Source organism: Terrapene carolina, unplaced genomic scaffold (genome assembly GCF_002925995.2).
Source record: "Terrapene carolina triunguis isolate 2854851 unplaced genomic scaffold, T_m_triunguis-2.0 Scaffold62, whole genome shotgun sequence".
In the NCBI taxonomy this organism is placed as follows: Eukaryota; Metazoa; Chordata; order Testudines; family Emydidae; genus Terrapene; species Terrapene triunguis.
The window spans coordinates 29,052,116-29,080,016 of record NW_020664413.1 but is presented as its reverse complement, the minus strand read 5'-3'; the positions used below and the strand labels follow the sequence as shown (position 1 = coordinate 29,080,016).

Here is a 27,901-nt window from a genome sequence, read left to right as displayed (position 1 = left end):
TCTGTTGCTTTTTAATTATATAGTAATAAAGTAAAAATAGATGTTCTTATGCAGTATTCTGAAATATTTTTTCACACAGTTTTAAAGTACATAACGTGGCAAACCTTGTGTGAAAGAGAGACTACTGGTTCTGCTGTTCTCAAACAATCCTCTTCAAAAATGTATAGTCTCCTATACTTTGGATTAAGCATAAACAAAAGCGTAAACAATAGTCTGTGTGCTGTATAAACATTCTCCATATAAATCATGGAAAATCATTGTTTAAAAAAACATTAAAAGGTTGATTTAACTCTGATTTGTATTTGCTTTGTAGTTTAAGGTTAATTAATCCTTAATTCATCCCACAAGGTTCTAGGGAAACAAATGATTATTCTGATCAGTTTTGAGACATGGGATTTTAACCCCTTGATTGACTGATCCAAAGAGACAGTCAGGTTAAGTTACTTTTAAAAGCATCTCTTTCCTGGTGTTACTTAAATTTTGAAATGTTGAAATCATTTTAATGTTGAATATACTAAGTTTACATGCTCGTCTCACTATATATTCTGTTCACTTTCTGGTTCTCACATGCTACCATAGTGCTACACTGGTTCGATTGGAAGGAAATATGGGGAATTGTTTAACTACTATTACCAGGAGAACCTAACTGTTCATTAAGTATAAATGTGAAACCTATTCCAGAAACGTTATTTTTAAGAAGACCAGGTAGAGTTTAGAATAATGTTTGCTAAACTTTTAAATTTGATTTAATCTTTCTCTGAATCAACTTAATTTTGACATTACTAATAAGAGATGTTCTCTAAGTTAGCTGCCTTAGTACTTCAAATAAGGTCTACTCTGTATTTCCTTTTCTTTGCCTAGTTCACTTCAGCTGTACTGTAGAGCAGTGGTTCTTAACCTTTCCAGACTACTGTACTCCTATCGGGAGTCTGATTTGTCTTGTGTACCCCCAGGTTTCACCTCACTTAAAAACTACTTGCTTACAAAATCAGACATAAAAATACAAAAGTATCACAACACACTTACTGAAAAATTGCTTTTACCATAATAAAATAGATCAATTGGAATATAAATATTGTACTTTTCAGTGTGTGTGTGTATATAGAGCAGTATAAACAAGTCATTGTCTGAAATTTTAGTTTGTACTGACTTCACTAATGCTTTTTATGTAGCCTGTTGTAAAACTAGGTAACTATCTAGAGGAGTTGGTGTGCCCCAGAAGACCTCTGCATACCCCCCAGGGTACATGTATCCCTGGTTGAGAACCACTGCTATAGAGAAGTGCCCCTTCAGTGCTCCACTGGTTGACCAACACCTGGCTCTGTACCCTATTCAAGTAAAGTGGCTACAGCAGAGGGAGTCAAAAAGAATGTTGCTCCCTCCATGGCAAATTGATGTAGCGCTAATTTATGCAAAGTGCCCCCCAGTACAATGGTAAGAGATGTATTAGGAATATGTGCAGTGGGTGACATTCTATTCTAGATGGGCACTGCTCCTGTTCACTTTATTTTGATCATTCCTGTACTATCCTGACCAAAATAAATATTCTTCAGATAAATAAGCAAATAGAACATATGAGTCTAGATAGTCCACCTACTCTTACAAGCATCAAAAGAAAATACAGGCTCTGCCTCCGAGAGGTGCGACAACTCATGCAGACATACCTAGCTAGCTCAGTAGCCCAAATAACAATTGCATGAAGCTGTGGCAGCACAAGCTAGCCACTTGAGTACATAACCAGGGTCCTGGGTGGGCTTGCACAGCTCCTCTGCTGCGGCTTCACTGCTGCTGTTACTTGGGTATGTCTACCCAGGCTGCAGTCAACTTCTGATTGCAGTGTGTAGAACCCTATGAGGCTCAGCACAGAATCTCCCCAGAGCTTGTGCTTGTTAACTCCTTAATAGTTCCGCTGGTGGGAATGCTAATACAGAGACAGCTGCTGGCATTTAAGTAAATACAGTCTAGACTTGCTCTGAGAGAGATTGCCTATGCCCTTACCACAAGTGCACCTGCATTAATGGGAGTGCTAGTTCAGGCTGGTCTCCAGCATTTTAACCACATTGTGCAATCTTATGGGAAGGAGGAGAGGACAGCAGTTATATTCTGCACTCCACCCTTTCATCCACAACTGGGATGGGTGTAGGCTTTGATGCCAGGTGCAAATTAAAAATTCAGACAGCAATATGAGGAGAAGTTAGAGGGTGAGGCAGCTAGTTGGTTGGACTAATGCCCCTTGCAGAGGGATTTGGAAGGAAGCTGACAATCATAACCCCAGAGGTGTGGGACCCTTTGCAGCGACATGCTTCACGCCAGCCTATGGCCTGCCCTGCAAAGATCTGTTACCAGTGTAAGATTTTATTATTTAGAGCCATACTAGCAATATAAGTTTTTAAGCTCCTGAAATAGTAGGCATTGGAAGCTAACACTATAAGACTCTTCCCTTAAAAATGCAGCTGTGTTAATAATTATTTAACATAGATATTGGGATACTACTTATAGGACACAGCCAGGCTGGGTCCTGTTGTGCTGGGCACTTAAACACATCACAAAAGACAATTCCTGCCCTGAAGAGCTTACCTTTGTGTATCCCCAAACTGGTTGGCAAGTAGCCTGAATCTGACTCTGAAACATTGGGGGAAGGAGAACTATAAATTAATAAGTGAGGTTTGACTTTAATTCCTTCAGGCCTGATCTTGCTCCCATTGGGACTGATGGGGAATTTTGCACCCAACTCCCATGGAAGTGGGATGGGGCATTAACTAGAAGGCAGTACCACTGCTTGTGTGTGTTCTGTGGTACTTACAAATAAAACAAGTGGAACAAGTTGAAATGAAGGATGAGATGGCTGCACTTATTAATGCTGCCATGGCTGTTCAATCTTTGTTTTGCAACTCTTCCCAAAATTGTCAAACCATTAAAAGTGAAATCAGGTGAAGCTGATCTCTAATAGTGTTAAAGAAAGCTGTACTGGTGCAAGAGATTTTTCCTTTTCTACGTATCCCAGTCTCTTCCTTGCAGTCAATCTGTTCAGTAATGCTGCACTGTTTTTTGGAAAGGCTATTTTGTAAGCAAATTCTAAATTCTAGAGAGCTGCTGTTTAGAATTAAACTGTGATCCAGCTTGGAGTCAGAGAAATTATGCATGTCAAAAATATTATTTAAAAAAGAGTATGTGCGGGGAAGGGATGGGAGGTGTCTCTTCTCCTGCCTCAAGTATTGAGAATGGGACCAGCACCATGGCTGAAGATTCCCATTAGCTAGAAAGCCCCAAGGTTGGTACTTGGAGCTTGATCCAGCTCCCACTGAAGACCAATGGAGTCTTTCCATTGACTTTAATGTGAAATGGATCTAAACTACCAGCTGAGTGGGCACATAACTCTCTGATTTGCCTTCATCATAAGATAGTGGCAGAAAAGGGTAAGGAAGGAGCCTGTAGGTGAGAAGCAATAAGGAAAGGTAAGGGAAATGATAGATACACTTCACTGTCTTTCTCCATTGAAAGTGTCTTGGGGGGGGGGGGGGGGGGGATGAAAATAAACAGGTGATAGTGAGGAAATGGAACAGATTAAATAGGAGTAGAACAGGAGGAAAGAAATCCTGTTTGTTTTTTTAAAAAAAACTTTTTCACACAGCATTTTAGGTAGTGAAACTTCATAGGTGCATATTATAATAAAGGAAGCATTACTTAGGAAAATACTGCATAGCACAGTTAATTTGAAAAGGGATGAAAGCTTCTGGCAGAAGGTTGTTTGATACTTGAGCCAAATTGGGTCAGACTTCACTACTTGCGGTAGTGAATGGTAACTTGTCACTGGGTTTCAAAGCTTGCTAGCACAGTTCTTGGAAGCCTGTAGTATGCTTTTGCCTTCCCAGACTTTTGGGGCATGCTCAGATCACCTGATGACCTTCCCTGCACCTTTTCGTTTAACTGTGGTGAAAATCAAGCAATGGTGCCCTTTTATCTTTTCTTTTTTTGGGGGGGGAGGGTGGCAAAAGTGGCGGACCCAAATACTAAATGAAATCACAAGTGTGGTGTCGTCCTTGTCCTTAGGGCATATTTGACAAGACAAATAAGCACTGCACGGTTTGGCAAGATCAGCAATAGAGCTGGTTTGAAATTTTGACAGTTTTTTTGGTAGCTCACATTATTCAGCAGATAATGTGTTATATTATTCAGCGAGCTGCCCAGGCTGGATAAAAGTTAATTAAGTAACTTATTTGATGCAGGGGTGCAATCAATGAATAATGTTAAAAGGGAATAACTCCTTTAGTCAGCTGTAATCTTCAGCCTCTGCTTGAGAGGTCCCCATCTTTAGAATACCAGAGTTTTTCATGACTGGCCTGAGATGCGCTGGCAGAGTTGGCTGTGGGATCCCAAGTCTGGAATAGTAGGGGGTGTTGCATGACACATTGTACTCTGCACTGGCAGAGCTGCATGTGTGGGGGAAAGATCAGTGAGTTCTCCTCATGCTGTAATGGATTTAGCTAGTGCTCTAAGTCCTACAACTTCGTGTGTACCCATTTAAGAGGGATATTAAAAATAAAAATGGCTACTTAAAATGCTAGGAACTTTCTCAGTAACTGTTGCATAGGGAGGAGGCTACAGATGGAATATTTGATACTGTTGGGTTTCTTTGCCTTATACAGCATAAAGCAGTCATTCCTTAAGCATCACAAACAGAAGAACTATGTATGTATCCAACATCAAATTATCACTTGGGTGTATGCAGTTGTTGGTTCCCAGACGGAAGCTGGCACAAGACACTTCTTCAGAGCACATAGTCACTGCAGAGAGGCTTTGGTAAGAGAGCTGTGCTGTGTAACGGTTGGCATCCCGTCCTTCCATTGGATTGTGTTTAACAGGAACTCTTTTAATTGGTTTCCACTGTCATTCTGTTAAAACTCTATTGCTAGACAGAGAAATTCTTGACATATGTTTGTTCTTGAAAACATACACTCTGTACTGCTTTGGTCATTAGATTCATTTTACGTGATTGTCAGCTTAAAAAACCTCCAAAACCCTGCATTTGGCAGCCTTTCAACAGCAAAGCAGCTTCCTGCAGCCTAGGACTATAAACAGTATAATTTGTCCATGGAGGCCTATGCATTACAGAAATGAAAATTCTCTCTGACAGCATTCATTGCTTAGAACACAGCAATTTGGCTGTCAGAAACAGCTGGCACAGTAGGATGGGACTATAGGAAGGGGGAGAGAAGGAAGTGCTTACTCAGAGCACCAACCGAGAAGATCAAGTTACACAGTCTGTCATTAACAGACGACACCATGCTCTAAGATATAGCTTCATGTCTGAGCAGGAGTCTGTGGCTCAGACAGTAGGTGTTTTACTAAACAATTGAAGAAAAATCTTTACTCTGCAGCGATTGCCCAATGCTGGCTTTCTTCAATGCTAAGTGTGTCCTCTGTTAAATGGAGCGATGCATTAAAGTAACTTTTTTTTTTTTTTCTTCCCTAGATTAGGTAAAGTCTTGCTGTCCCCCACCCCCTTTCTTATATGGGGTGGGGGATGGGTCAAACAGCTGTGAAAGTATTGCTCAGAGGGCTTGTCTCCAGCCTACAGTTCTCTTCAGTCTGGTTGCTGGTTAAGAAATGTACAGTAATCATGACAATCTACTAATTAAATACCAAGTTAAACAGGTGACAATGGAAAAACAAGTGTTTTATAAAAACAAGGAGTCAGTGGGGTTTTTTACTCACGAAAGCTTATGCCCAAATAAATCTGTTAGCCTTTAAGGTGTCACCAGACTCCTCATTGTTTTTGAGGATACAGACTAACACGACTACCCCTCTGATACTTGGCACCATGCAAGTGTTTTATGTGGCATGCCTTTCTCCAGTATATCTTTCTCCCAAAAAATAGTGTGTACATGCTTGATTTCTGTGTCTCCAGCGTGGCTTTGTGTTTCCTCTGTATTGATTCATGGTTCATTGAACATGAGCTAAGCAAAAAGCATACTTAAATGATGATGGAGACAGCTGTCTGTCCAAGTAGGAGATGTACTCATGGTGTAATGGCGCCAGGTTTTTCTTCCATTACTTTCTCCAGTAAGGTACACAGGAGTAATATTTCACTAAAGGCATTTTCATTTCCTCTTAAGTCTCCGGTGTCTTACATTAAAATATACTATGTTTCAAAGAACTCATCTGTACTACAAGCTTTAGTATGATTTCTGTTCCTGAAGACCTAACTACTGTATTTCTGTGGTGATCTATCTCTAATCATTTTAGTTGGAAAGATTTTTGTGGGTTTGAGTCCTTATCAAAAATGTGCAGAGAGAAGAAGGAAAAGAGATTTATATTTTTAAAAGCTGATTGGCTAGCTAGCAGAACTGTTGAAAATGTACATATGGAGAATTTTAGATAAAAGCAGAAACTTATAATGCTCTGGAAGCTGATATGTGGTTTTTTGTTTTTGTTTTTAATCTGTTCGCCTTTATACAACAGAAGCTGAAGTTCCAGATGTTGTTTTGGATTAAAGATAGTGAATGGAAAAATAAGCTTTCTTAATGATAATAGAGTCAGACTGGCTGGTTCTGTACTGACAGGAATATGGAGAGATAAAAACTCCATTAATGGTGCATGCACTGCTGAAGAAGCCAATAAAACAATGCCGTCTTCACTGGAAAAAAAAACCTCCATATTGGCAGTGATCAGTACCAACTGCAAGAGGAGGCAGCTGCAGACTAACAAAAGTATTAAAATAAAAACACTTACATGATTTGGGTGGGACTGGGTTTTTTGTTTGAGTTTTTTCTTCTCTTACAGTTAAAGGTTAATCTTTAATGATCAATATTGCATGGAAAAAACAGGATCTTAAAATGCTTTAGCCATGTATAGAGTTTGTGGTGGGAAGGAGCAGGGGACAGAGGATGGAGAAAAGTCAATACATCTCTCTCTGAAAGAGTGTATTCTCAGGGGTCACGTGGCCTCTTGGTGGCTTACCACCCTGAAAAAAAATCACTTCTGTTGGTCTATATAGTGACTTTATTTTTTTAATTTAATTTTTTAAGCTAAATATTTCCTACAATCCATGAAGAAGGTTTGTTTTTAAATAACTGTTCTGCTTATTTCCTCCTCTTGATCTCAGTTGCATCCTTCTCCTGAGTCCTGGCAAATCTTACTAACAGTGAATGCAGGTTTTCCATTCAGTGGAATGCCCTCCCCCTCCAGTATCTGATAACTTACTGTGCTATTTAACTGCTTCAGGCCTCTAACAAAACCCTCATTCTCCAGTTTCTCTGACCTTGCAGTGCAGCTTTTGTAAGGTAGCTACTTCAACTATGCTGATTCATGGCATAGTACTAATAGTTACAGGAGGCAGTATCAGCCACCCTCATGTAGTGTACTAAGCCATTGCTGATCACCAGGGATCCTAGTTTTCAGTGATTTTTTTTTTTTAACCCTGCCCCCATGAATTCTCCAATTTTTAAAAACAAAACCTCAAATCTGTCATTTAAATGAAATGCTGAACTTTAGTTTCCATAGCCACAGTATATATAGTGTGACAAAGTTCCTCCTCTACCTTGGTGGGTCCTGCGCTTATTGGCAGGTTTTCTCACCTCAGATTCACCATGTGGGTCAGGAAACAGCCTAGAGACCTTACCCTCTCGTAGAAGCCACAGTCCAGGTCAATTCCTCCTGTGTCTGATCAGGAGTTGGGAGGTTTGGGGGGAACCCAGGCCCACCCTCTACTCTGGGTTCCAGCCCAGGGCCCTGTGGACTGCAGCTGTCTAGAGTGCCTCCTGATACAGCTGCACGACAGCTACAACTCCCTGGGCTACTTCCCCATAGCCGCCTCCCCACAGGACCTTTCTCCTGTTGTTTGATAATGCTTGTACTCCTCAGTCTTCCAGCAATATGTCTTCTGACTCTCAGCTCCTCACATGCACACCACAAACTGAACTGAGGTCCTTTTTAAACTCGGGTGCCCTGATTAGCTATCCTGTCCTAATTGATTCTAGCAGTTTCTTAATTGGCTCCAGGTGTCTTAATTATCCTGCCTGTCTTAATTGGTTCTAGCAGGTTCCTGATTATTCTAGTGCAGCCCCTGCTCTGGTCACTCACGGAACAGAAAACTACTCATCCAGTGACCAGTATATTTGCCCTCTACCATACTCTTGTACCCCACTGGTCTGGGTCTGTCACAGTAGGTATCAGTTGAACACAATGTTTTATTGATATACTGTAGAATCCTGTTTATCCAATCCTCATCATCTGGCTTTCTGTATTAACTGAAATATTGGCTGGAGCCGACTGCCCAAACCCCTCACCCCATCTTAAAATAAGGGGGAGAAAGCTCTTTGCCAATTCTTCTGGTATCTGGATTTTTGACCCTCCCCCCCCAATCTGGCCCCATCCCAATTAGATTGGATAAGTGGGGTTCAGCTGTAAACTTAAAGTGCATTCAAAAATCAATCACAAGAGCGGGAGGTTGCGCGCATTGAATAAATGACACTGGTAATTTTAGTAAAATTTAATTTGTTTTATTTTTTCACAAAATGTAAAAACTTGATTCTCTGTAAAAACACACATTCTGCATTTTTCTGTGGCAAATGGATTTCTAGGGTCCCTGCTGAGCACTCAGGATCTAAATCAGGGGTCTCAATCTCAAATGACCATGAGGACTAGTGCATTGGCCTGAGGGCTGCATCACTGACACCCCGCCCCTCGCTGTCCCCGTCCCCACTCCACCCCTTCCATGAGGCCCCGCCCCTACCCTGTCTCTTCTCCTCCACCTCCTCCCCTGAGCATGCGGCTCCCTGCTCCTCCCCCCTCCCTCCTGGAAAGTGCTAAGTGCCACCAACAGTAATGCACCTCACTCAAAGGACAAAACACACACTTAGTTAAATTAACTTCTGTTAAAGCCCCCCCACTGCACTGGGCTGCACCACCACACCACTCCACTCCTGCTCTGCCTCTTCCAGGGGTGGCAGGTTTGTAGAAATTTTGGTGGTGCCCAGAACCTGCGTGCGCGCACCCCCCCCCCCCAAACTCTACCCCCACCTGCCTAAGGCTCTGGGAGGGAGTTTGGGTGGGGCAGGGGGTGGAGGGTGCAGGCTCTGGGATGGAGTTTGGGGATAGGAGGGGGTGCAGGGGTGAGGGCTGTGGGGCTGGGGATGAGGGGTTTGGGGCATTGGAGAGGCTCAGAACTAGGGCAGAAGGGAAGGGGAAGGGCAGCCTGCCCTGGCCATAGTGGAGGGGGGCACTAGGACCCTGCGGCAGCAGGTGATGCCGGAAGCTGGCAGAGCGGAGTGGAGTCAGCATGAGCTGCAGGCTCCTGGCGGTGAGGGAGCAGCAAGTGAGCCCAGGGGAGACGCGTGGGGGTGGCAGGCGGGGCCGGGGGAGAGACCCTGCCCCAAATGTTGGGGAGCAGGGAGCTTAGCTGCCACATAAAATAACTTGGAGGGGGCGGCACAGGGAGCTTGGCGGGCCGCAGGGGAGAGCTCCGGCCCACGGGCTGTGTGTTTGAGACCCCTGATCTAAAGCCATGTCCATATGACTGACTGACCTGCTATTGCTTGAAATGGGGGTAAACTTCCTCAGGGCAAGTAAGGTCTATGCTAATGGCTTGCACTGGTGTAGCTATGCTAGCCTGCATTTCTGGCTGCAAATTTCTACTGCATATAAGGCCTTATTCCCTGTCTACACTAGGGAATTTTTAGTGTCCTCCCTCCCCGCTCTTCACCTCTTCCCGCCCTCCCCCACTCCAAATGTGGCTTATCAAGGCTTTTGCCATTTTTCTCTGGATCTTGCTCCTGCCGTTGATCTGGTTCGGACTCTGACTCTTAATTCCTTGCTCCGTTTAAGTTGAGTATTGGTTTACTTCATGCCCCTTCTAGGATGGGTTTTGTTAAGCTTATGTCTCTGCCTTTTCAGCTTGGGAGTCAGAGGGGGAACCTTTCGTGAGAGGCTTTCCCTTCCCCATGGGCAGTGGTTGAGGTCCAGTGATCTTTATGGAGGAATTAATCTCCAGCCCTGCATATGCTGGTCTAGCCCCATTTTTAGGGAGTAGGGTACTCATTTGAGGGAATTACAGACTGAAAGGCTGACAAACTCCTGATAGAGCTGGAGCAAAGTGGAGGGTATAGAAGGAGCTGGGCAAAGAGTTCCCTTATTTTATCATCTGTTTATCATGGGCGCGGCATTACATTCTTTCCCTCTGTTGCCTGGAGGTGGCAGTGGGACCATGATGCCCCTGTTGCTGATGTTTCAATTCCCCCCAAGTATTTTTGTGCCCCTTCTAGCCTGTTTAGCTGCAGTTCGTTTCTGAGCATTATCTTAGGTGCCTGAGTTCATTTTCTATGTTGCAGCTTCCTGGACCTCTCGGCTGACTCGGCTCTCCTCCAGCTAAAGTTTTTCCTGCTTTGCTTGCGCCTCCATAGACAAATGTGGTTCCTTGTTTGCTGCTGAGTTAGAATAAGACTTGGGCTTTTGTGGAGATGGGTTACCTGTCTTGCCGGTGACTGAGAGATCTAGGTCACATCTGTCCCCCCACCCAACACACACTAAGGGCTTGTCTGCACGTACATTTTATAGTGCTCTAACTTGCTGGCTCAGGGGGGTGAAAAATCACCCCCCTGAGCACAGCAAGTCTGAGCACTTTAAAGTGCTAGTGTAGACAAGCTCCGAGCATTGGGAGCCACACTCCCAGCGCGTGGAGCTAATCCCCTCATGGAGGTGGATTACCAGGAGCGCCGGGAGAGCTCTCTCGCGCAACCACACTCACGTCAAAGCGCTGCTGCGGGAGCGTTCCCGTGGCAGCACTTTGAAGTTTCCAGTGTAGACATACCCTAAGTGCAAGAAGGAACTGGAGTAACAAACTCATTCTGCCAGAGACTGGGTTAATCTTTTAAATTTAGTGGGGTGAAGTGTATGTACATTTAGGGCTACATACACATCCTTAGTGAAACTTTCTCTGATCTCATTCGACTTGCACAAAGATCAATGCTAGAGTATCGCCTTTTATGTAATACTGTAACTTATAATTTTTATATGCATTATTTGTTAGTATCTTTATAATGGCATTCAGTATCACTCATTGGGAAAGTAAGCTCACATTTCAGCTTTTTCTCCTTGTTTCTCTTATCTTTCACAATCTGTTTCTTTTCTTTGACCTTTCTGTATCACTGTAGGTTTCTCCCCATTCCTTAATTCATCCACTAAAATGATCTGCATAGAGATGTTGCTGAAAGCATAATCAGGCTTTAGTTACTCTGGTTTCTCTTCAAATCGTATAAATCTTTTGCATTTTACTGAGGAGTTTGATAGAAGGAGAAGGTAGTTTAGAACCCCTCAAACTATTGCTGTCTTCCTGAGTCTGCAGACAGACAAACATTGCATTGGTTTACACCTGGTTTGGAAGGCTTTCTTAATAACCATCACTCCAAGAAACTTAATATTTAAAGTGAGAGCTTATATTCTGGTAAGGTGGGTCACATAAATATATCACGTTAGCCTGGTGTTTGAAAGATAATTTTCATGGGTGAGGAATGATATAGTCTCCTGTTCTGGAAGCATCCCCCCTCATAAATTACAGTGGTTTTTTGTTGCTTCACCCACTTCGTTGAAAACCATAAGATTCAGTCTAATAAGGCTGTTTAGAAACAAACTACCTGCAGGATTTTAAGAAGATTCTGATGGGTTTGAAAATGATTCCTTACCTTACCGTAAAGATCAATAACTAAGCTACTACTTTAGAGTGTCCATGATCTATGACTTATTTGTCATCTTAAAACTGAGTGACCTTAAAATATTCTAGAAATGATAGGTAGTCTTTAGGTTCTAAACATAAAAGTAGATAAGATTAAGCTGTGTGGTGTGGGGTTTGTTTGTTTTTGTTTTTATTTATTTATTTATTTATTTATTTATTTATTTTTATTTTTGCTGTGTAGCTGCATCCAGAGCCAAGCAAACTTGCAAAATCTCATCAGGGGAAGGAAATGTGTGGCATGGCGGAGTGGGGTGTCAAGTTCCCTTGAACTATTCTTGGGTATGCTGTAGTTCAGCAAATCTACCAAGGTGTTTATTGTGTTACGAGATGGTTGTCCCTAGTCCTATTGTACCATAGTTTGACCTTGCCTGTACCTAAGATCCTATAAGTTTGGTAACATGGTTTGTTCCTGTCCAAACAGGCAAAACCAAATTATATAGTATAATATAGTCAAGGCTCTCTGTCTGTGGTATTGTAATACAGTTTCTGAGAGCTAAACTTGCTTGTGTAGCTGGATCCTCCTTCTTTGCCTGGATAACTAATTGCATTCAGCTATTTGCCTTTCAAGAGGGTAGTTAAGGAAAGAATTTAATGAAAACTCCTTAAATGACACACATACGTGTGTAGACCAGCATAATAGAGAGAGGACTTTTAATCAGATTGTCCTTTTTTTTTTTTTTTTTTTTTTTTTTTAAACTTCTCTTAATCTTTTTTTTCTCGCTGTTCTTTTGGGGGAAGGGGGGGAAATTAACCCTTTTTCCCCCCCCCCCCCCATCTTCCTGCCTCAGAGCACTGTCCCCCCCCCCCAACCACAAACTTTCCAGCCTTAACCATCATAAAGAAGCTAAAAAGAGTGATCCGCCCAATTTAAAAACTCCCTTCAAGTTGCCTTCTTGAAAAACAGAAATATGTGGCTTGTTCCCTCACATTTGTAGAGGGCCAACTGTCCAGGGATATTGTTGATGACTTCAAGCTGTGATCTTCCTTTTCCTGCTTTCTTCCTAACTAACTTGTGTGGAGTCCCTTTGGACATCTTAGTCTCCTGGCCTGCTCATATTTGTTTGGTGAATATATTTTAATGAACAGCTGTGCATTTGTTGAGTCACACTGCAATTATCTGATTCTGCCATAGCAGTGAGATGGGCAAAAACATGTTTCAAGCTGAGTTGCTGGAAAATTCCATTAATCACATTCTAGTTAGGAGGCTTGGGATGAGGGGAACAAAGCAAAGTATTTTTGTATATTAAGTATTTATTATACTTTTCTCCCCCCACTCTTGATTTAGTGGGTAATGTGATTTGCTGTTAACATTATAGGCCCTGGGAAAATAATTACAGCGGTTCAGCTTTACCCTGGCAGGCAAAATCCTGCTGGGATTATTGATGTGCAAATGAAGTTAGTTACTTGTGGTAGAGTATTTAAATAGATAAGGGGTCACCGAAAAAGTTCTGTCTGTAATGACAGTGATTGCAATAGCATTCCATGAATTCATTTACTAGGTATTCAGTTTGAAATGCTCCAACCTGATAATATCACAGAAGGTGCAAATGTTTCTTATTTTCAGCCTAAGTTCCATGCATGTGTGAAAACACAGAACTAACCACTAGTGAGACAGTATTTAATTAGTACACATGGCAATCTGCAGAATCTAGACTAGCTTGCTCTTCTCTCTCTCTCTCACCCTTCTCCTCCCCCCCACCTACCTGGTGAAGGAGGTTCATTTTGAATTATGGGTCTCTAAATAGTTAATTATTAGTCAGATATTGGGGGCATAGAATAATTGATTATAGGAAATGTGTGTTTCATCTCTTGTATGCCCTGTGATGTTGAACTACTCTCCTACATTCTTCTGGGGAAGAAGTGAGGTTCTTACCCACGAAAGCTTATGCTCCCAATACTTCTGTTAGTCTTAAAGGTGCCACAGGACCCTCTGTTACGTTTCAAAAGGTGATTGATTCACCATCTCTTCACACAATGTTAAAATCCAACTTTTCCTGTCCATGCAAAAAGTTTCAATGTTTTAGTTAAAATGTTGAACTAATGTTTTAAAAATACATCTTTTCCTAGTGTCGTCATATGTTGACATTGGTCTCTATCTACACTGTAACTTCTAATCAGGTCCTGAACGCAGTAGAATATATTGTAGTCCCGAGAGGGCTAAAATACAGATCCATCATGCAGCATAGGTGGGGCTATTCTCTGCTTTTACAGTGTACAAAAATCATCATATAGACTTCCACTTTTGTAGGGCTGGAAGCACAACACAAATACACTTTTTAAAACATGGGCCCCATACTGTATCACATTCCCCCAGTATGGTGAAATTACAGTGCAGAGACAGGACCTTTAGAAGAATGGTTGCAAGCAAGTCTGACAAACATCCTCTAAAACTGGCCCAAAACTCTTAATGGTATGTTTTGATTTGCAGGAACAAAATACTGTTTGATCTTAAATGGTCTTGTAAAGTTACAAGAACTAGTTTGTCAGGAAAATACTTGCAATGTCTTTTCTGAAGCAAATCAGTTTCAGGGAGGGCAGCTAACAATTCTTGGAGAGAGGAATGCAGAAGTACCTCATCAGCTAGAAAAATTCCTTCTGTATTTATGGCTGCAAAGTATAAACACCACCTACTTTTTAAAGCATTCAAGTAGTTTGGTGGTCAGAATATCAGCATCTGCATATTCATCCTTAATGCTACTTAGCAGGCTTAAATTAAAAACGAAATTCTACAAGCTAAAGAATGTTGTTCTGTCACCAAAACAGACACATTTTCATGTAAAGACTAATAAATATTCCACTCTGAAAGTCTGACAAGCCCTGTGTTCTTTTCTGTAGGGAAGCAAGGTAAGGTTTCTCTTCCCTCCATCATCTGTCAGTTTGTAACACACACCTTTAATGTGACTTAAACACTTTTTAATAACTAATTTTGAAAAGCCTACAGACTATCATTGAGCTTCTGTTATCTCTAAAGACTAACAGATTTATTTGGGCATAAGCTTTCGTGGGTAAAAAACCCCATTTCTTCAGATGCATGAAGTCACTCCATGCATCTGAAGAAGTGGGTTTTTACCCACGAAAGCTTATGCCCAAATAAATCTGTTCGTATTTAAGGTGCCACCAGACTCCTCGTTGTTTTTGTGGATACAAACTAACACGGCTACCCATTTGATACTTGTTTATCCCTGAATCTGGTTGAGCAAATACTGTAAGTATTTAGAGCTAATATTACACAAATATAACCCTCATTAAAAGTATTTGCTAGACACACACAGGTCACTTCCCAAAGTTTAAAATCTGTACTGTTTACCTCTTAAAATTATCTTTGTGCTTTTGCCAGGTTTTTTTTTTTTTTTTAACACAACTCCTTGATCATCATAACAATCTGACTTGTGATTTTGGCTTTTGTTTACAGTTGTGCAACTAACAATGGTCAAGCTAAGTTCTGTTTTAAAATAAATAAGCCCTCCTTTCCCTGAAGCTCTGTGCTGAGATCTTAAGCAGAATGGCCAGGATACTGCAGACACTTGTGATTGGATGAGAAGCATTATAGTAGGTGAGCTCAATATCTGGCAGTGTTTGCAGGATTGGGACCTATGTTTGCCTCTTCTATAACGGAATCTTCATTCTAAACTGGTTTTCTGCTGTTTATAATTAAAATGCCCCATATTATGCAAGTGTATTGAGATGTGCAGTGGTTTGGTGTGGCTGCAGCAGAATTCAGGATTACCCAAACCAGTTTAAAATATACTGTTGAGATTATTTTTAAAATGGGGAAAAATATTCAAGAAGGAGCTCATGCTGCTACTGTAAGACGATCGTCAACGTGCCTGTTGGCTTCAGCAAGCAGGCTGCAATGTTCCCCTTCCCTAGGAGCATGTCCGAGAATCACATTGTGTGCCAATGTGACATAAAAAGTATAACTCATTTAATATTCAAAATATTACTAAGGATATTTAATGAGCTGCTGAAATATGTGGGAAGCAGCAATAACGTGTGTACTTGCTGTTAAATGTCTTGCTTAATTGATGCTTAGTTTGTGTCCTTGGGGTAAATTGATAAGATGCACAAAGCCAGTGCATACTCAAGTTGTTGAGCCTAACTTTCTCATGCAATTACTTGTGAATATATCAGTTATTTGTCAATACGAATGATAGTTTAGTTTCTACTTGGCTGTTTGCATACATAGAATTGTGCACACAGCTCTTAAATATTGAGGGGTGATGTCACTAGTGAACCAGAGCCACTAATGTCTACACTACCCATGTTACAGCGCGGCCACGGCAGCGCTGTGACGTGGGCAGTGTAGACGCGCTTTATTGCCAGGGAAGAGCTCTCCCGGTGATTAAAACCCACCCCGAACGAGGGCTCCCGGCGACACAAGCGCTGTCTATACTGGTGCTTTTCAGTGCTAAAACTTTGTGTGTTCACACCCCTGAATGACTAAAGTTTTAGCGTTGAAAGTGGCAGTGTACACACAGCCTTAGTTATTGAATGAGCATTTTTAAGAAACATTATTTTATGTGTAAGGAAGAAGGCTCTACAGCCTCTTCCTCTTTCATCATAGTGCTGTATTAGGCCTTGACTTCAGTAAAAATGCAGTGAACTTGGCTTCTGTTTGGTGGGAGAATGGCTTTGGCTTCTGTGAAAGGCAGTTAACTGTGGGCTTGTCTACACTGACAATTAACAGTGCGGCAACTTTCCCGCTCAGGGGTGTGGAAAAAAAACACCCCCCTGAGCGCAGCAAGTTGCAGTGCTGTAAAGCGCCGGGATAAACAGTGCCCCAGCGCTGGGAGCTGTGCCCCTTGTTGAGGTGGTTTAATTTTTATTTATTTATTTTATTTTATTTTTTTAAGAGCGCTGGGAGTCAGCTTTAGTGTTGCCAGTGTAGACTAGCCCTAAATACAGTGACCTACAGAGTCTTAAAAGACACAAGTAGGGTGTAATGTGTCTTGAGTTTTTGAAAGGGCTTGAAGAAAATTCTTTGACAATTCCTCACCTACTGTCCCCGGTGAAAAGTACCTGCACTGCCAAACCCTCACCCCCCCCCCCCCACACACACACACATACTTTCTCCACAAGCTGTATCTATTTAACTTAAATTGCCACATCTTCACTGTTCTATAAACTCTGTAATCCATCCCACGCCCAATATAAAGTCATGAATCCACACATACCAGTTAATGAATGGTAGACTCCCTGAATAAATGAGTTTTGGGTCTTTTCCCCTGGGGGGAGAATTGGGCCCCAGTCTCTTACAAGACTCCTCCTGGGTCTGCTCTTCTCCTAGACACACTTGAGACTCCTCTTAAAGGAGCTTCACTGATGTAATCCCTGCCCACCTCTTCCCCGCCCCCCAATATGGAAAGCAATTAGTGCTGCTTGTTCAGCTTTGTTCCTTTTGGAGCCCCCTCACCTCAAAAAAAGGAGGGGCGGGAGAGGAAAGAGCCTCCAGTCCACTTGCCCAGGTAAAATTTCTCCTGTGTGAGTAGGTTGTTCAAGCCCTGTATTTGATACTTGTTCCCTCACACTGTAATTTCTCTAATCAGTATGTGAGCTGTGGGTAACAGCATAGACAATAAATGTATGCTATCTTGACGCCAACAGGGAGACCAAATGAGATTTTATTCCTGTAATTGACTACTCTACTGTGGGTGGGTGGGGTGGGTGTGATTTTTTTGGTTTGTTTGTTTGTTAAAGCTAGAACAGCTATGGAAATCAAAACTTTTTCATAAGTGAGACTAACTTTCATTACACTTGTTGGATTTGTTTAGGGGATGACCCCTTGATCCAGGAGTTAGTGCTCTTCTCTTTGGTGTCTCCACTATTGACAGGCCGAATAGGAACCCAACACATCAAAACCTTGCAATGCCTACGTTCTTGGTGCATCTCAGACTGAGGCTTCCTGTCTTTCAGACTCTTTCTGCTGGGCTCAGATGTTGGTACTCTACTGATGTGTATAAAGCACCCATGCAGATGCCAAATGGAGTATGACTGACTTCCATGTCATATCTTAGTGATGTAGGTAAGCGTATGGATATTTTCCCCCAGGTCAGAACCCACATGTGCGATTCTTCTGACTTTGGCCTGGCCTGGGCTTAAAAAGTTGGGTCAAGCCAGCTATGTTGCTCAGGGGTGTGAAAAATCCCCACCCTGAGCCATGTAGTTCAGCTGACCTAACCGCCAGTGTAGACAGCACTAGAGAAATGGAAGAGGCATTGCTGCCGCTTGGGCAGGTGAATTGCCTACGCTGATGGGAGAATCCCTTCCCTCTGTGTAGGTCAGGGGTTCTCAAACTGGGAGTCAGGACGTTATTACATGGTGGGGTCGTGAGCTGTCCACCTCCACCTCAAACCCTGCTTTGCCTCCAGCATTTATAATAGTGTTAAATATATAAGTGTTTTTAATTTATAAGGGGGGTTGCACTCAGAGATTTGCTATGTGAAAGGGATCACCAGTAAAAAAAAGTTTGAGAGCCACTGGTGTAGTGTCTGCACTCAGTCAGGCACTATAGCAGCTCAGCTGTAGCCTTTCCAGTGTATACTGGACAAGCCCTTTGAAGGCCTGGGGAATGTGTGTGTAAGGTCACATGATCCTCTAAACCCATCTGTAATTATTCCCTATAACTGCAAGGTGAGGACAAAGCTTATGTAAATACAGGTTTTAATTGCTGATGAACTCAGCTGATGTGCAGCTATCATGGAAGGTAGAATTACAAATCAGTACGGTCTTTTTTTTTTTTTTTTTTTTTAATTTGAAGTACATGCAAAATATGTGCAGCCCTTGGGGTTTTTGTCAGCTGCCACCAGTGCTGTCAGTATTACAGAATTTGGGTACTCCTGATCTCTTCAGAATGATTTGAACTTGTTTAATGGTGTGTGTCCATGTCTGTGCTATATGAAGAAATTAGAAACTATGTTTCATCTTAATTAATTGGACCTGCCTTGCTTTCATTTGGACCATTCCATGGGGGTTCAGAATGTGTGTAGGTGACATTCATGGCCCTGTACAGAAACACTGCAGCACACCGCTTCCAGCAAGTTGTGTTGCTGTCAAACCCACCTTAGATTTTAAGAATACCTGGTTCTCTCTTTACGGCTTTCTAATTGTAATCACCAGTGGAGCTGCAGCACTGATGAATTCTGGGTTCAGTTTTTGCCTGCATAGTCAGGCCATAGTGATATATTGAGAGGAGATTAGTGGAGTTTCCTACAAAGAATAGGATAATGGATATGTATACTTGCGTGCGGTGAAAATATGAGAATCCTAAAATCTGTTTGCCATATTGGATTAGTACCCAGGCATTTAGATGGTTCAGAATGCTACCCCTTTTACAGTGCTTTATGAACACCAGTCTTAATTTTCTGAACTTGCTGTACACTTGGCCTTTCTGAATCTGTTCTCTGTCCCAAGTTTTGAACTGAAAGCTTACTTTCTATTAAGCCACTGGCCTGGGCTGGAATTGGGTTCCTTTTTGCAATGTGACTCTTACATACTGGCTTGGGATCCCAGTTAGCCTTTTAATACGCATAAAGTTTGCAATTTTAGTAAATATCATCTGAATTTGTAAGTTTGACCTTTTAAGTACAAACAGAGGATTTTTTTTTTTTTTTTTTTTTTTCCCATTGGCCTATAGTAGCTTTAAATTTTGTTTTTTCTTTTTTTTATCTTTTTTGTTTTGTTTTTTTGTAAATTTTATTTTTATTTTTTTTTTTTTCCTTTTTAGTTCAAACCGAGGATTTTTTTTTTTTTTTTTTACTTTCCCAATGGCCTAGAGCAGCTTTAAATTTAGTTTGTTCCATGAATAATCTGCTTGTTTGTATTTGACTTGGATGTGCATTTCCAGAAGTAATACTGTAACACACTGTGTTTTTACTACCCTCTAGTGGTGATAGTAGCTGTAGTAGTTCTTAGTACAGGAAATGCCTGTTGAATGGCAGTACCCAGATTCATTAATAGAAAGTTGGGGAGGGGGAGTATGTGTCTGGGAATGGAACTGGAAATAAAGCTTGATGCATTATTAGCTGCACACCAAAGTCTCTGGTGGCGTTTCACATTAATTTTTGACAAACACAGGTGTACAATAGCAACACTGGTACACGTGGCATAATACATCTTTATTTTTAATCTAATGCACCTTTCACAGACTCTTATTTGCTTCTTGTTTTTTCCCTTGGCAATGAAAGACTTTGCTAGTTGGTTTTACTTTTGTTTCTCTTTAGTTTCAGTGTCTCGCGTAGACAATACACAGTCCTATGTGCTTATAGTGCAATGCTTTACATCTGAATTATAAGCCTTCCAAAGGAATCAGAGTAGCAGCCGTGTTAGCCTGTATCCGCAAAAAGAACAGGAGTACTTGTGGCACCTTAGAGACTAACAAATTTATTAGAGCATAAGCTTTCGTGGGCTACAGCATATGCATCCGAAGAAGTGGGCTGTAGCCCACGAAAGCTTATGCTCTAATAAATTTGTTAGTCTCTAAGGTGCCACAAGTACTCCTGTTCTTTTTGCAAAGGAATGTTTTTACATCCAAACACTTTCCTTTGCATTTGACAAAAGTAAGCCTTTCTCTTCCTGAAACTTTAACAAAAATGGAATTTGACCCCAAATTCAATGTCAGAATGATCCTTTAATACAAATAATGCACTAATTAAATGGGCAAAATTTCACATGGGTGTCTCCAAATGTAGGTTTGACATGCATTTTATTTTTTAAAAACCTGATATTAATAAACTTGTTCTTATTTGTTTTTAATTCTAAACAAGTTTTAAAAATAAACTTTACTGTGCTGTGTTGGAAACTAAAACTTTGAAGTATTGTGTTAATAAAAAACAGCCTGAAAGTGAAATTGACTAGAAACCTGTCTACCAAGCCTCTCCACTGTCCTTGTGTGTTTTAAAAGGAAGGACTTCATCATGAGGCTTAGAAACTCCAGACATCCTTTCAAACAAATTGCTTACAAGGAAGATTACTCCCCCTCTGTCCCATACAAATATTCAAACCAAAATGTGTGAACTAACAAGATGTGGGCCACTTTTTGTTACATCCCATATCCTGTCTATTTAGGCCCTGGTCCTGCAAAATAGGTCTACAGTTGTGGGCCCTTGCATTTTTGGCAGTTCCATTAACTTCAGTATGACTGAATCCATGGATAGAAAGAGTCCGGTGGCACCTTAAAGACTAACAGATGTATTTGGGCATAAGCTTTCGTGAGTAAAAACCTCACTTTACTCACGAAAGCTTATGCCCAAATACATCTGTTAGTCTTTAAGATACAGACTAACACGGCTACCCCCTGATACTTGACATGGATAGAAGGGGTCATGGTTCAGATTTGGGGCTTGGATTGTAACCTTTTACGGATGGGATCTTTTTCTCCTATGCAGCTTCTAAAGTATCTGGCATGCTTCTGGCACTGTGTAAAATAAGTGCCTTCATTACCTGAGCTTAGAGAGAAGGAACCACCTCCCTCCCCCAAACAAAAAGCATTAAATGGTGAAAAGCATATCAGATTTAAAAGGTGAAGTTTTAATAATCTTGGGTGTTTATGTAGGCAAGAACATTCCCCTTTGACCTTCTCACAGTATAATTTTAGGAATGTGCCCCATGTTTATATAGCACTTTGAAGTTCTAATAAAGCACTATGTAAGTCTTAATTAGCATTATCAATTTCACTACAAGGATTTCATTGTACTATTGCAATCTTCCGTGATTTATACCTGAGTATTGTAGTGGCTCTTTTAGAATATTTGTTAGTCATTTTAAAAATCACAAAATATATAAGACATAGTTTTCACTGTGTATTAAGAGTTCTAGTTATGTTTTTTTTTTTTTTTTTTTTTTTTTTTTTAAAACAACATAAGAATGGCCATACTGGATCAGACCACTTGTCTGTCTAGCTGTGTACCCTGTCTCTCACAGTTCAGATGCTTCAGAGTGAATGAACAGAACAGGGCAATTTTGAGTGATCCATCCCCTATCCTCCAGACCCAGTCTCTGGCAGTCAGAAGTTTAGGGACACCAGGAACTTGGGGTTGCGTCCCTGATCATCTTGGCTAACATCTATAAACTTATGTAATTCTTTTTTTTGGGTACTTTTGGCCTTCACAATATGCTCTGGCAATGAGTTCCACAGGTTTGAGGTGGGTTTTGTGAAGAAGTACTTCCTTATGTTTGTTTTAAATTTGCTGCCTGTTAATTTCTTTGGGTGTCCTCTAGTTCTTGTGTTATGTGAAGGGGTAAATAACACTTCCTTATTCCCTTTCTTGATACCATTCATGATTTTATAGACCTCTATCATATCCCACTTTAGTCATCTCTTTTCTAAGCTGTATAGCCCCAGCCTTTGTAATCTCTCCTCACATGGGAGCAGTTCTATACCCCTTGTTGTTTTTGTTGTCATTTTTGGCATCTTTTCCAATTCTAATACCTTTTTTGAGATGAGGCAACCAGAGTGGTACACAGGATTCAGTGTGTGGGCATCCCATGGATTATGATATTTACGGTCTTCTTATGTATCCCTTTTCTAATTGTTTCTAATGTTAGCTTTTTTTGACTGCCACTGCACGTTGAGCAGATGGTTTTAAGAGAACTATCTACGATGACTCCAAGATCTTTCCTGAGTGCTTATAGATAATTTTGATCCCCATCATTTTGCATGTAAAGTTGGGATTATGTTTTCCGATGTGTGTTACTTTGCATTTACCAAAATTGAATTCATCTATTTTGTTTCCCAGTGTCCCAGTTTAGTGAGGTCTTCACAGTCAGCTTTGGACTTAACTATCTTGAGTAATTTTGTATCCTCTGCAAACTCTACCACCTCGTTGTTAAGGCTACGTTTTAGTCACTGGTATTTTTAGTAAAAGTCATGGACAGGTCACAGGCTGTAAACAAAAATTCACGGGCCCGTGACCTGTCCATGACTTTTACTAAAAATACCTGCCCGGACTAAAACTTGGGGGGCAGAGGGGGTGGTCAGGAAGCACTGGGGGTTATGGCCCGGGACCCCCACTAGTGCTGGGGGAGGGTAGGGGGTTGGTTAGCAGGGGGTTCCTACCCAGCTCCCTGCCCCTGCAGCTCCTAGGCGGCGGAGGCAGGGGCCAGGGCAGGGACTCCGCTGCTCCTGCCACAAGCGCTGGCTGCCGCAGCTCCTATTGGGCGCAGAGACCCCCTCTGCTGCCTATGAACTGGAGGGGGGCCATGCCAGTGGGAGCCAGGGAGCCCCCGACCCTGAGGTAAGTGCTCCCCGCACTCCCCAACCCCTTGCCTCTAGCCCTGAGCCCCTGTCACACGCCGTTCTGTGAGTGTTTCTTTACTGCCTGCAACCTGTCCGTGACTTTTACTAAAAATAACTGTGACGCAATCTTAACCTTACCTATGATTGTTTAGTTTGCTTAAGAGCCTTTGATGAGGGACCTTGTCAAAGGCTTTCTGAAAGACCAAGCACACTGTATTGACTGGATCACCCTTCTCCACATGCTTGTTGACTTCTTCGAAGAATTCTAATAGATTGGTGAGGCATGATTTCCCTTAGTATAAGTCCTGTTGACTCTTCCACAACATATCATATTTATCTGTGTCTGATAATTTTGTTCTTTACTATAACTGCAACCAGTTTGCCTCGTACTGAAGTTAGGCTTACTGGCCTATAGTTGCCAGAATCACCTCTAGAGCCTTTTCTAAAAATCAGTGTTTCATTGGCCATCCTCCAGTCATGTGGTACAGAGGTTAATTTAAGCTATAGGTTTCATACCCATGATTTGAAATTTCATAATTGAGTTTTTTTCAGAACTCGTGAACATTATCTAGTCCTGGTGACTTATTACTGAATAAATAAATGTCAAGGTTCATATCCAATCTATTTGACAAAAATAAATCAAATAGATCATGGAAAAAACATGCACTTGGATATTTGTGTGTACTTAGTGCAGTGTGTCATCCTCTTTAGCAAAAGAGAGCACATATTAGGTAGAATATGGTAAGCATTTTCAGTGACCATAACTTAGACGTGCTGGAATTGGTTTGTCTGCTTTGGTTTGTGGTAGGTTGATAACCTAACAAATACCAAGACAATAGAGCACTGGCTTAGATGTAATCCTGTTGGAGCACAGTCATGGGAGTCATCTTTGATGTTTATTGATAAAAGGTGCAGTTTATTGGTTATAACTGCATTTTTAAAAAAAAAGAACCACAAATATGTCTGATTCCTGCAGGTGAGCAGTCGCGGCTGTCTTCCTTCAGTCTCTACACTTTCAGACTCAGGAACAGTAGTTCCTTTGTCAGGTTTATCTCTGCAGCAGGAAACGTTTAATCTAAAACTTCAAGAGTGGCAAGGATGTCGCTGGAAAATCAAAGCTGAGAAGTCAGTCAGCTAGCTGGAGATGGGACTGTGTGGCTGAGGTGCTTATCGGAGGATAAGTCTCAAGTGACAGATCATTTGAACAGAAAACAGCACTGAGCTGCTCTGAGGCTACACATCTTGGACTGCTGCCACTTCTTTCCCCCTCTCCCTTTCTCCCTACTTTTCCAGCCAACACATCAGAAGACTGCTCAGCCAGCAGATACCAAAGCGCAGAGAGTTGTGTTGCTTTTATAAACATTTATATCCTAATCACTGTGACCGGTCTGTTTTTGATGGATACATTTCTGTCGAGGTAAGAGGTAATCTGTGGAACCTCCTTCGTTGTTTTTATTGTTGGCATCTGATTGTGAAGCAGATTTATAAATGAGTTTCTTTCTTAGCCTGTTAGTTTATTTTTAACTAGCTGAATTAACAGCAGATACTTCATTCTCTGAGCAAAATGGCAACCAGCAAGGGATCTTGACATCTCTTCCAAAGTTTTTGGCAGGCTTTCAACGGTATAAACACAGTATGTTGGCTGGAGCCGGATAACCACATACAATGAGAGAACTGATCTCTGGTTCTCTTGCTTACTGGGGTCTAATTTTATTATTTTGAATTTGTTGTTTTTTGTTCTTATTGGAGCAGAGATAAATCTTTATAGAGAACAAATTTTTTGCTAAGGCTTTTGATATATTTTTTTTGTAACCGTGTTGATGGGTTGTGTCTCAAAGTCCTACCTCCCCCCCCCCCCCCCCCCCACATGTTTCAAAGGAAAATCAGGATTTCATTAAGGTTTGAGGCTCACACTCTAGCTCTCTGCCCTCTGCCTTACAACCATAGCAGGCAATCCAGTCAGTTGTTGTGGAGTAACTCAGTTGTGAAGCATTGAGGGCCACAGTGGTAATTTGCCAGAAGCTCAAGGGCTGTACCTAGTCTGCATAAACACGGCATAAAATATAATTGTCAAATACACAGGTTTTTTTTTTTTTTCTTTTTTTAGAATACCGTTAGTGTACACAGCACTTCACAGGACATATAGGCAAAATATGCTTTGAGGCTTTCAGGAGAAGGAAGTGCCATGGAATTGTTGCAAGGAAGCGGAGCCTAGGGTTCTTTGTATCTGCTTTCCCCATGAGATAGCCACATTATAAAATGCAGATTAGAATGCTGTGTGACTGACGTTTTTGTTCAGATTTATAATAGAAAAGGCCTGTTTTTAAATAAGCATGTCCAAAGAGGTTTATATAAATAGGTGCCCTCAAACAGATCTCTGAATGTTGGTCAGTCAGCAGGCTTTTTTTTTATTTTATTTTTTTTAATGTTAAGAAACACTTAAGTTGTGTCTAGAATACTTTGAATCTGAGTGCTGTTGGAAAGCAGTGAGATCTTGTGGATGGTGACCTGGGTTCTGTTCCTGGCTCTAACACTGGCCTTCTGGGTGAACTTGAGCAAGTCACTTCACTTCTCAATGTTTGTTTCCATGTGTAAAATGGCAAGATTGATACTTACCTCCCTTTTTTTAAAGTGCTTTGAGATACATTATTGAAAGTTGCTATATTATTAGATCAACTGGTTCTTCTGGCCTCCTTTTTTGGGCTCATCTGAAAATGACTCTCTAAACAGCATGATGGTCTGGGGATGAAAAATAATTGATCAGATGAACTTTTCAAAGTTTATCCATTCACCATTAGGGAAGAAACTGTCATTTATGTTTCCTGAGCGTTTATTGTCCTTCTGTGTTTATGCTTCAAAACAAAGTGTTTGTCTGCATACAATAGTGAATGAGGACCCATATTGACCTACTACTAAGCTTTTAACATCATCCAGGCCAACTCTTACCAAAGAGAGGAACAAAAACTGGAAAAATTCTGTTTCTCAAGAAACTGCCAAACTATTAAGTCATAAGTGCATGTTTTTGAAGAGGTGTATGTGGGGGGGATAAAATAACTTGCCGTCTTCCCATTGTCCCCTTTTCTTTTTGTATCTTAATGTTTCTTCAGTATCTCTTTTGCTGGTCTGCAAAATGCCTTTCATGCTCTTATTTCTAATGTCTTAACCCACTCTTTCCTCAAGAATGTTCCCTTTTTTCCTCATTTTGTTGATTTCCCATTTAATTTTCTCCTTCAGTGTTTGTTTGCTTTACTCTCTTCCTCTATTCCCATGACTGTCTGACAGCCTTTTCAGGATGTGGGTCAGTGCATGTCCTACTCCACTTCTAAAGGAGGCTGAGTGTTGTGAATTTGAGTTCACTCCCTTCAGTTGCAGGGTAACTCCCAACCCTTTACTAATAGTTTGCTTCAGGGTTGCTGGCTTAACCAACTCCATGTGGTGGAGCAGCATCACTAGAATCAATTTTTTTCTGTCCGTGCATTTGAACCTTTGGTCTCCTGAAAGAGGCATGTGTACTGTACCACCTTTGTCCAGGTGTGCAGAAATTTATCTGGGTATGGCCATCAAGAGAAGACTTGCTTAAGATGTCAGTTCAAATGAGACCCAGTGATGGAATGGTGGGGGAAGAGTGTTCTAGTCACATCCATCAATCTGCACAAACTTCTTTATGTCAAAAGTCCCTTCCAGCTATTTAAAAGTACTGAAATTTTTAAGATTGGTTGGCTGCCTTCTGAGTCAGCTTTCTGCCAGGTAAAGCTTCCCCATACCATACCCCGCTTTATTTCTGTATTAAGTCACTAGCAGCCTGGGTTAAAAAAGGCAAGTTTTTCATGAGAGAGAGAAATATGAAGGTACTGAGTCTTCCAAATTTGATCCAGTCAAACAGAAATCACTTCCAAGAAACTAAATAGGGACTATAACACACTTCCATTAGGATAGTCCTAATCATTCTCTCCCTTGAATAGAATAACTTGTCTTAAACAAGCTATTGCTTCCATTTTTGATTAGAAGTGTATGAAGTTTGTTAATGCCAGAGATTTAGCATTGGAAAGAAAGGAGACCATTTTGATGGAAAACACAAGTGATTGCTATGGAATAGGTGTTTTTTCTCAGAAACCTGTTAATATATTTCTTTGCAGTGACAGTCTGATCTTATTTTCATGTGTGTGAGGAGGGAAACCACCAATCTGTGTGGAAAAACTAATGAAATACAGGAAATCTAATGAATTCACTTGTATCTAGAAACTATGCACATGCTGGAAATATCCCTTAGTTCTCTCACTAGATGCAATTGTTTTAATGTTTAGTAGCAGAGGAATAGTGTTGGGGTCACTGGAATGGAACCCTTCACAAATAATGCAGAATACAACTGGAAATTTAATTACTAAGAATAGTTGCTCAACTATGGAGTGCCCTCTTCCCTTCTAGCAACTTCCTCTGTTTTAAAGAAAATCTAATAAATAGTGGGACTTGTCCACCAATGTTCTATGGCTTCTGCATTGGCAGGCAGTGCCCCTTTTCTGACAGATCTTCAGCGTAAAAACATTTGTACAGTGTGTATTAAGTTCACAGTAATTTTTTCTTTTAAATCTTACTGGTTTGGTTTGAAAGCCCAGAAATTAAAGTGTGTGCCAGACAAGGTGTGCTTTCAAGAGTTGGAATCTGCTTAGCTAAAACAGTATTGGAACAGGCTTTATACCCAGTAGCCTGGTCCTTGAGTTGTTGTGTACCTGCAGTACAATACCAATGCTATTTCTGTGACTCCCCTTCTCCCTCCCCATGTACGAATTGCTGTGCAATTTGTAGGAAAGTGTGTGTGTGTGTGTGTGTGTGTCTGGTTGTGGGTGGCTTTTTTTTTTTTTTTTTTTTTTTTTTTTTTTTTTTTTTTTTTTTTTTTGTTTTTTTTTTTTTTTTTTTTTTTTTTTTTTTTTTTTTTTTTTTTT

General features: G+C 41.1%; 1 protein-coding gene across 1 annotated transcript in view; it reads left to right on the top strand.

Moving 5' to 3' along the window:
- The window catches only part of ACVR1 (activin A receptor type 1), a 104,513-nt gene that overhangs the window by 18,808 nt on the left and 57,804 nt on the right, over positions 1–27,901 (top strand). The gene's annotated exons all lie outside the window — the stretch shown is intronic.